We start from the raw sequence: 7808 nt of genomic DNA on the forward strand, positions 1-7808 counted from the left end.
GTGGGAGAAACTAAACAAAACATTTGTCTGCTTACCTAAGAACTATAAAACATCTGCCTCAAAGATAAGAGCAGCTGCAAGGCCACTGAGGCCTCTGCAGGGGATGCGCTCTGAGCAAGACTCTAGGAATGTGGCAACGTACTGTTGCCATGGAAACTGCAGCCCCCGAACAGGAATAAAAGGGACTGACAAGACGACCCCCGTGTCGATCGACCACCGCTGACCCCAGAGAGATCGCCCACCACGGACCCCGGAGCGACCGCTCACTACCGAAGCACTAAAAGACTTGGACTCTGAGACATCGCGGATCCATGGTGGTGACTATTCTTGCAACTCTATCCCAAATGCTTGCTTGATTTCTATCTTTATTCTAATCTATCCTATCGCTACTAACTTTTACTTTTGATAAAAAAAGTTGTTTAAGACATACGGCATTTGACCTCGTTTGTGTCTTAATCTCGCTCTTGGGATCACATCGAAACCTCCCCCGATATTGGATCGGGACAGCATTGGCTCAACAACTAACGGTGGCTCGAGCAGCGACTAAGTGTTTTGTATGTGGCCAGGAAGGTCATATTAAAAAAGATTGCCCCAGAGCAAGACGAGGAACAAAGGGCCAAATTAAAGGTCCCGCTCAGCTGTGTCCTCGTTGTCAGAAGGGATATCACTGGGGTAACCAATGTCGATCCAAATTTGATAAGAATGGTAACCTGCTCCTGGGACTGATGCAGGGAAATGGGAGGAGGGGCGTGAGGTCCGGAGCCCCGAGAACCTTCAACAGGACCCCGATTTCAGGGCCGGTGGCTCAAGCCTCAACCTGGGCGGTGAATTCGCACGAAGTAAATGTGAACAATTGCCAACCGTCCATGCCCTTAAGCCAGCTACGTTCGGAAGCGCCGGGTTGGATCTGGCCACCAGCCAATCAACAGTAATACAAGATCAATCTGTTAACATACTCCCCACCGGAGTGTATGGTCCTTTACCAGCAGGGTTTTGTGCCTTATTGATAGGACGTTCCTCAACCTCCAAGGCAGGACTTTTTGTTCTTCCTGGGGTGATTGATACTGATTATACTGGGGAAATTAAAATTATGGCTTGGACTCCTACTCCTCCGTGTACTGTTCCCGCGGGGGAGCGCATTGCTCAGCTAATTTTGTTACCTAATGTTCAAAGAGAGAAGGGAGATCCTATATTAGGACAGCAGAGGGGGTCAGCAGGATTTGGAAGCACAGGTTTGCCTCAAATATTCTGGACTCAAAAGATAACTATGGGTCAGCCTATGTTGATGTGTAAAGTAAATGGCCGTGCTTTTACAGGGCTGGTGGATACAGGGGCGGATGTCTCGATAATTCAGAGATCTGAATGGCCCTCTGATTGGCCAGTAGTACAAGTTTTTGCTGCCGTTACCGGAGTTGGTGGTACCCAAATACCATGGCAGAGCTTGCATTCTTTACTGGTGGAAGGTCCGGAAAATAAACATGCCATGCTGAAACCCTATGTTTTAAATGTCCCATGTACCCTATGGGGACGTGATCTGTTGCAACAATGGAATGTAGCACTTACAATACATTTTTAATGAAGGCCACTGAAGTACAGCCGCGCCTGAAGCTGACTTGGCTTACAGACAAGCCAGTGTGGGTTGATCAGTGGCCTTTGAAAGGTGAGCGGCTAGAAAAAGCTTGGGAATTAGTACAGGAGCAATTACAATTAGGACACACAGTGCCATCCACCAGTCCTTGGAACACGCCTATTTTTGTCATACCTAAAAAATCAGGGAAATGAAGATTGTTACAGGATTTGCGAGCTATTAATGCCGTTATGGTATCCATGGGGGCCTTACAGCCCGGGACCCCAAATCCTACCATGATCCCTGATGATTGGCATTTAAAAGTTATTGATCTCAAAGACTGCTTTTTTACAATTTATCTACACCCAGAGGATTGTATTCAGTTTGCTTTTTCTGTTCCTACAATTAACAATGATCGACCTATGCAACAGTTCCATTGGGTTGTTTTACCTCAAGGCATGAAGAATAGTCCTACTATTTGTCAAATAGTGGTGGGAGAGGCACTTTTGTCAATTCGTCAACGGTATAAAAATATTGTATTGTATCATTATATGGATGATATCTTGTTGGCAGCTGAGACAGAATCATATCTCTCTCAAATTTTTGAGTGTTTGTCCGCAGAATTACATCGATATGGATTTCAGATAGCAGCGGAGAAGGTACAGTCAGTTTCTCCTTGGAAACTCTAGGCTGGAAACTCTTCGAGTCGCATGTGTGTCCACAAGCCTTGCGACTTGCTACTACTGTAAGTACTCTGAATGATCTACAGAAGTTGTTGGGCACAATCAATTGGGTGCGCCCTCTATTGGGAATTACCACCCATGAACTGTCACCTCTGTTCTCGTTGCTGAAAGGGGATCCTGATTTGGCATCCCCCAGATCTCTTTCGGAACCAGCCCAAGAAGCATTGCAACAGGTAATGGATAAAATGAATGATACCTTCACACATCGAATCCGGCTATCGTTGCCAGTTCGATTGTTCCTTATTTACCACTCTTTTCAACCGTTTGCCTTACTGGGACAATGGGATGCTAGGGTACAAACTGAAAAGGATGCCTTACGCATTCTGGAATGGCTGTTTTTACCTCACTCCTTTAGTAAGACATTGACCACTGCAATTGAAATGATCTCTCGTTTGATATCACAAGGTCGACTACGATGTCAACAATTGACAGGTCGAGATCCAGATGTTATGCATTTGCCTTTCACATGAGATGAATTTTGGACATTATTACAAAACAGCCTGAGTTTTCAGATTGCAATGGCGGATTACGTTAATTCCATAGAACACAACTTACCACGCCATTGACTTTTGAATTCCTTACAGTCTCTACCACTACAGCCACGCATACTATTAAGTTCTGTGCCTATTCCACAGGCGCAAACTGTTTTCATTGATGGATCTGGAAAAACAGGTAAAGCTGTAGTGGCGTGGAAGACGCCGGGAGGACGGAAAACGTCTGAAGACCAAGTGGAGGAGGCAGATCAGGCCTCCTGGTCTTCGGATGTTACTTGTCTACCTGGATCTACGCAGGTAGTTGAATTAGCAGCTGCTGTTCGCGCTTTTGAATTGTTTTCTCAAATACCACTTAATATAGTGGCAGACTCAGCTTATGTCACAGGCATAGTACAGCGCATAGAGACTGCATTTATTCGAGAAGTAGATAATAAGCAACTATTGTCTTTGCTAATACAGTTAGCACAGCTGCTGCGTGTTAGACGATTTCCATATTTTATTATGCATATCCGATCTCATACTAATTTACCAGGACCGCTCGTTTCCGGTAATGCTGCTGCGGATGCACTCATTCTGATGGCAGTCCTACCTCGCTGTTTGGAACAAGCAAAATTATCCCATGAATTTTTTCATCAGAATGCTCGCTCCTTACGGAAGCAGTTTTCTCTTACAGCTGAACAGGCCCAGGACATCGTTCGTGCTTGCCCGGATTGTCAGCGGCTCACGCCATTGCCAGTAGTATCTGCTGTGAATCCCAGGGGACTGACTTCCAATGAACTATGGCAGATGGATGTCACTCATGTTTCCTCCTTTGGTCGTTTGCACTTTGTTCATGTGTCTGTTGATACCTTTTCTGGGTTTTTGGTCGCAATGGCTCATATGGGTGAATGTGCTCGTGATGTTATCAAACATCTTCTTCGATGCTTTGCTGTATTGGGGGTCCCCCGTAAACTCAAAACAGATAATGGACCTGCCTATGTCTCTAAACGGTTGTTATTATTCCTACAGGCATGGGGCGTGTATCATGTTACAGGTATTCCGCATTCCCCCACAGGTCAAGCAATTGTGGAACGTGCTCACTCTTCCTTAAAGCTGATTCTTGAAAAACAAAAAAGCGGGAATCCGCTGGGAACTATGCCTCAGGAGATGTTAGATAAAGCCACTTATGTATTAAATTTTTTCAATTTGTCAGGGTCAAAGCAGCAATATCATTCGGCTGCTGACCGGCATTTTCGAACAGGAGAGGTTACTGAAGTGTATCCGAAGGTATTTTATAAACACTTAGAATCTGGTCCATGGAAAGGTCCGGTTCCCTTGCTTACCTGGGGACGGGGATACGCTTGTGTTTCTCTTCCTACAGGCCCATATTGGGTCCCTGCGAAGAATGTCAAGCCAGCGCAAGTGTTGGCAGATGGCCCAGAAAAAGGACCTGAGGAAAAACAACGAGAGGATGCTGCTCCTACGACGGTTCGGTAATGCAATCAGGTCAACATTAGCAATATGGTCTACAGTGCTGTTTTCTGTTCAGTCTTGTCCCACGATAATGCTATGGGGAATTGGCACTACCATGATGTTTCAACCTGCGAAAGCTCATGTTTATTGGGCACATGTGGTGGACCCTTCTTTTTTCCGACCTTTGACATGGTGGGACGCGTCATTACCGATTAGCAATAGTGATACTTTATGGTCAGGTGGCATTTGGGTTCCCCCATCTCTAGATGGGAAAAATGATACATATTATGCTAATGACACAATGTTTGTTTCTGATTTTCCTCCATTATGTCTTACCGTAGATAATAAGTCAGAGTATTGTGTGATTGTTGAAACACAGCAACACTTAGTAGCAGTGTCACATGGAAAACGGGCGAACCTTACAGTGGTCACCATTCCTGGGTTGGCATCGAAAAATACTATTGATAATGATATGTTAATTGGTGACTTTGTTCCTGATTTTCCGCAATGCATTCTGCACAAACTCTCATCGATCACACAATTTGGCTGGAAGCCATGCTTGGGAGAACGGCCTCGAGAACAAAATTTAACCGTTGGTCGTATTATAGATTGGGGCCCTTATGGGTCATTTTGGGATCCATCTTTGAATCAATCTGTTTTGCCTTTTCAGAAAGCCAATCATTCAATAGTCTGGCACAATGGTGGGTCCGCAGGACCCATCCTGCAGATGGAGTATAATCGTTCATTTTCCCCTCCACAACCAAATGTGTGGCGTTTAGCTTTGCCCTTTTTTACGAGGCAACTATCTCAAGTATGGATTGTCAACAAGCTAATCTGAGTATAATACATGAAATTAATGTGACGGTATGTACTACTCATCCTTATCTTTTTGCTATGACTTCGCGTGTAAACATTACTCAATGCAATCACTCCTTTTGTATTCAGCTTTATTCTCCTTCTTTTAGAAGTTGTATATCCAAACAGGATTTTAATGAAACTGCTTATATTTTTCCCCTTCGACGTTGCACAGAACTATGGATACCAGTTAATTTAACCAGACAGTGGGAAGGGGAGGATGGTTTGGGTAGATTTGTTAGAATTCTAGTAGAAGATATAGATAAGTCTAAGAAAAGAGCAAAACGATTCTTAGGTTGGTTAATTTTTGCAATTATTTCTGCTGTTATTATTTTAGCAAGTGCCACTGCAGCTATCGCTTCCTTGACACAATCTGTATAAACTGCACATGAGGTAAGTGAGGCATTAACCAATGTTACTAAAGAATTCCAAATTCAAGAGAAAGTTGATGAGGAGGTATTATCTCGGCTACAAGCCCTAGAGGCTACTGTGATGTGGTTGGGGGATCGGCAGGAAGCGTTAAAAATGAGAATTAGTCTGCCGTGTGATTGGGAACATGTACACAAATCTTTATGTGTAACCCCCTTACCATGGAATTCATCACAACATGATTGGACTTTTATTAAGCGACATTTGATGGGAGCATTCGATTTGTCATTGCAGCGAAATATTCAATCCTTACACGATCAGCTGCAGGATCAGATTCACAGATTACAGGAATTGACTAGCCAAAGTGTGTTTGACAGGTTACAGCAAGACTTGTCTTGGATAAATACAAAAAAATTGGTTTAATGGCCTCAATCTACGCATGTGGGTGTTTATTGACATAGGGGCAGGAATGTTTATTTTGTTCCTAGTGTTCCTGCAGGTCCTTCGGTCTGCGATCCGCAAAATAGAAGCTCGCGTCATGGTGACCCTACTTACCAATGGGGTGGTGATAAACAAAAAAGGGGGAGATGTGGAGAAGAATTGTGGAGTTGGGAGTTTCAGCCAAGATAAGACAGGAATTCGGCCTGTGCGCTGAGAACTAGCAGACGTGCACATACGCCTGAGATAAGACCTGAACACCTGGCTTAGTTGTCTCCTCTGTAAGGAAACTGAAAACATCAAGAGACTCACGTAACTGGTTAACCGTGAGAATAAGCGGATCTGAGAGCAGTCGTGTGGATCATTGCCAAAAGGAAGAGAGACTGTTTTTCTTAGTTAATAAGGGATACGAATCGGGTGATGATTGGGGGAGACAGTGGGACCTCCCCGTTATGGTAAAGGATATATTCTCCTGTATTGTAACAATAAATGATTCTGCGCATGCTTATGTGAGAGTCCGTGCAATCATACACCACAGAAGATTACTGCTCTGGTTGCTGTTGAACAATACCCCAGATGCAGTAGAAGGGCTGAGAAGGCCTCTTCTCATCCTGATGCTTATGAAGGGTATTCTAGTTTACAATTACAGGAGTAAGGCAATGAATGCTCTGACCAGGAATAGGGGGGCCCTGCCTCTGGCCAGGTGGAGGAAAGGGACAACCAGGTTTACTGGACTGTGTGGATTCAATGGCCTGGCACATCAGACCCATGAGAGTATAAGGCTCTGGTGGACACCGGTGCACGGTGTACCCTAATGCCATCAGGGTACAAGAGGGGCAGAACCCATCTGAATTTCTGGAGCAACAGGAGATCCCAGCAGTTGTTTGTGTTGGAGGCTGAGGTGAGCCTGACAAGGAAGAAGTGGCAGAAGCATCCTATTGTGACTGGCCCAGAGGCCCCGTGTGTCCTTGGCATAGACTCCCTCATGAGAGGGTATTTCAAGGATCCAAAAGGGTACTGGTGGGTTTTTGGTATAGCCTCTGTGGATGCAGAGAAGACTAAACAGCTGTCTACCTTGCCCGGCCTTGCAGAGTACCCCTCTGTGGTGGGGTTGTTGCATGTTGAAGAACAGCACGTGCCAACTGCTGCCATAACGATGCACCAGAGGCAATAACACACCAACCAAGCCCCCCTGGTTACCATCCATAAGTTGATTCCTCAATTGGAGAGCCAAGGAGTGATCAGTAAGACTCACTCACCCTTTGATAGTCCCATATGGCCAGCATGAAAGTCTGACAGAGGGTGGAGGCTAAAATTAAACTATTGTGGTCGGAACAAAGTCATGCAGCTCTTAAGTGCTGCTGTACTGGACATGCTAGAACTCCCGTATGAAGGGGAGTTAAAGGCAGCCAAGTGGTATGCCACAAATGATATTGCCAATCCATTTTTTTTGATCCCTTTGGCAGCAGAGTTCAGGCCACAGTTTGCTTTCACATGGAGGGATGTCCAATATACCTGGAATCAATTGCCCCAGGGGTGGAAGCACAGTCCTTTTTGGTGCCCAACATGGGGCTCTAACCCATGACCCTGAGATTAAGAGTCTCATGCTCTACTGACTGGGCTAGCTGGACATGGACTCCAGTGTTAACTGTACTTGAAGGGACTGTGACCTGTGAATAAATCCACACCAGAGCAGGTACACCTCAAAGGAACTGTGGCCCATGGATAAATCCACACTAGCGCAAGGACACCCCCGAAGGGACTGTGGCCTGTGGATAAGTCCATGCTGAAGCAGGTATACACCTGAAGAGACTGTGGCCCATGGATATGCCCATGCCAGAGCAGGGGCAAGGGGTATAGTTCACTGCAATGTTAAACCCTATAGTCTGG

General features: G+C 45.3%; 1 non-coding gene across 1 annotated transcript; it reads right to left on the reverse strand.

Annotated features, from left to right (window-relative positions):
* Positions 1-7476: 7476 nt before the first annotated feature.
* TRNAK-CUU (transfer RNA lysine (anticodon CUU)) lies at positions 7477-7549 on the reverse strand. The gene has a single exon. It is a non-coding gene; the product is annotated as a tRNA-Lys (tRNA).
* Between the last annotated feature and the right edge of the window lie 259 nt (positions 7550-7808).

This window comes from Calonectris borealis, chromosome W (genome assembly GCF_964195595.1).
Source record: "Calonectris borealis chromosome W, bCalBor7.hap1.2, whole genome shotgun sequence".
In the NCBI taxonomy this organism is placed as follows: Eukaryota; Metazoa; Chordata; class Aves; order Procellariiformes; family Procellariidae; genus Calonectris; species Calonectris borealis.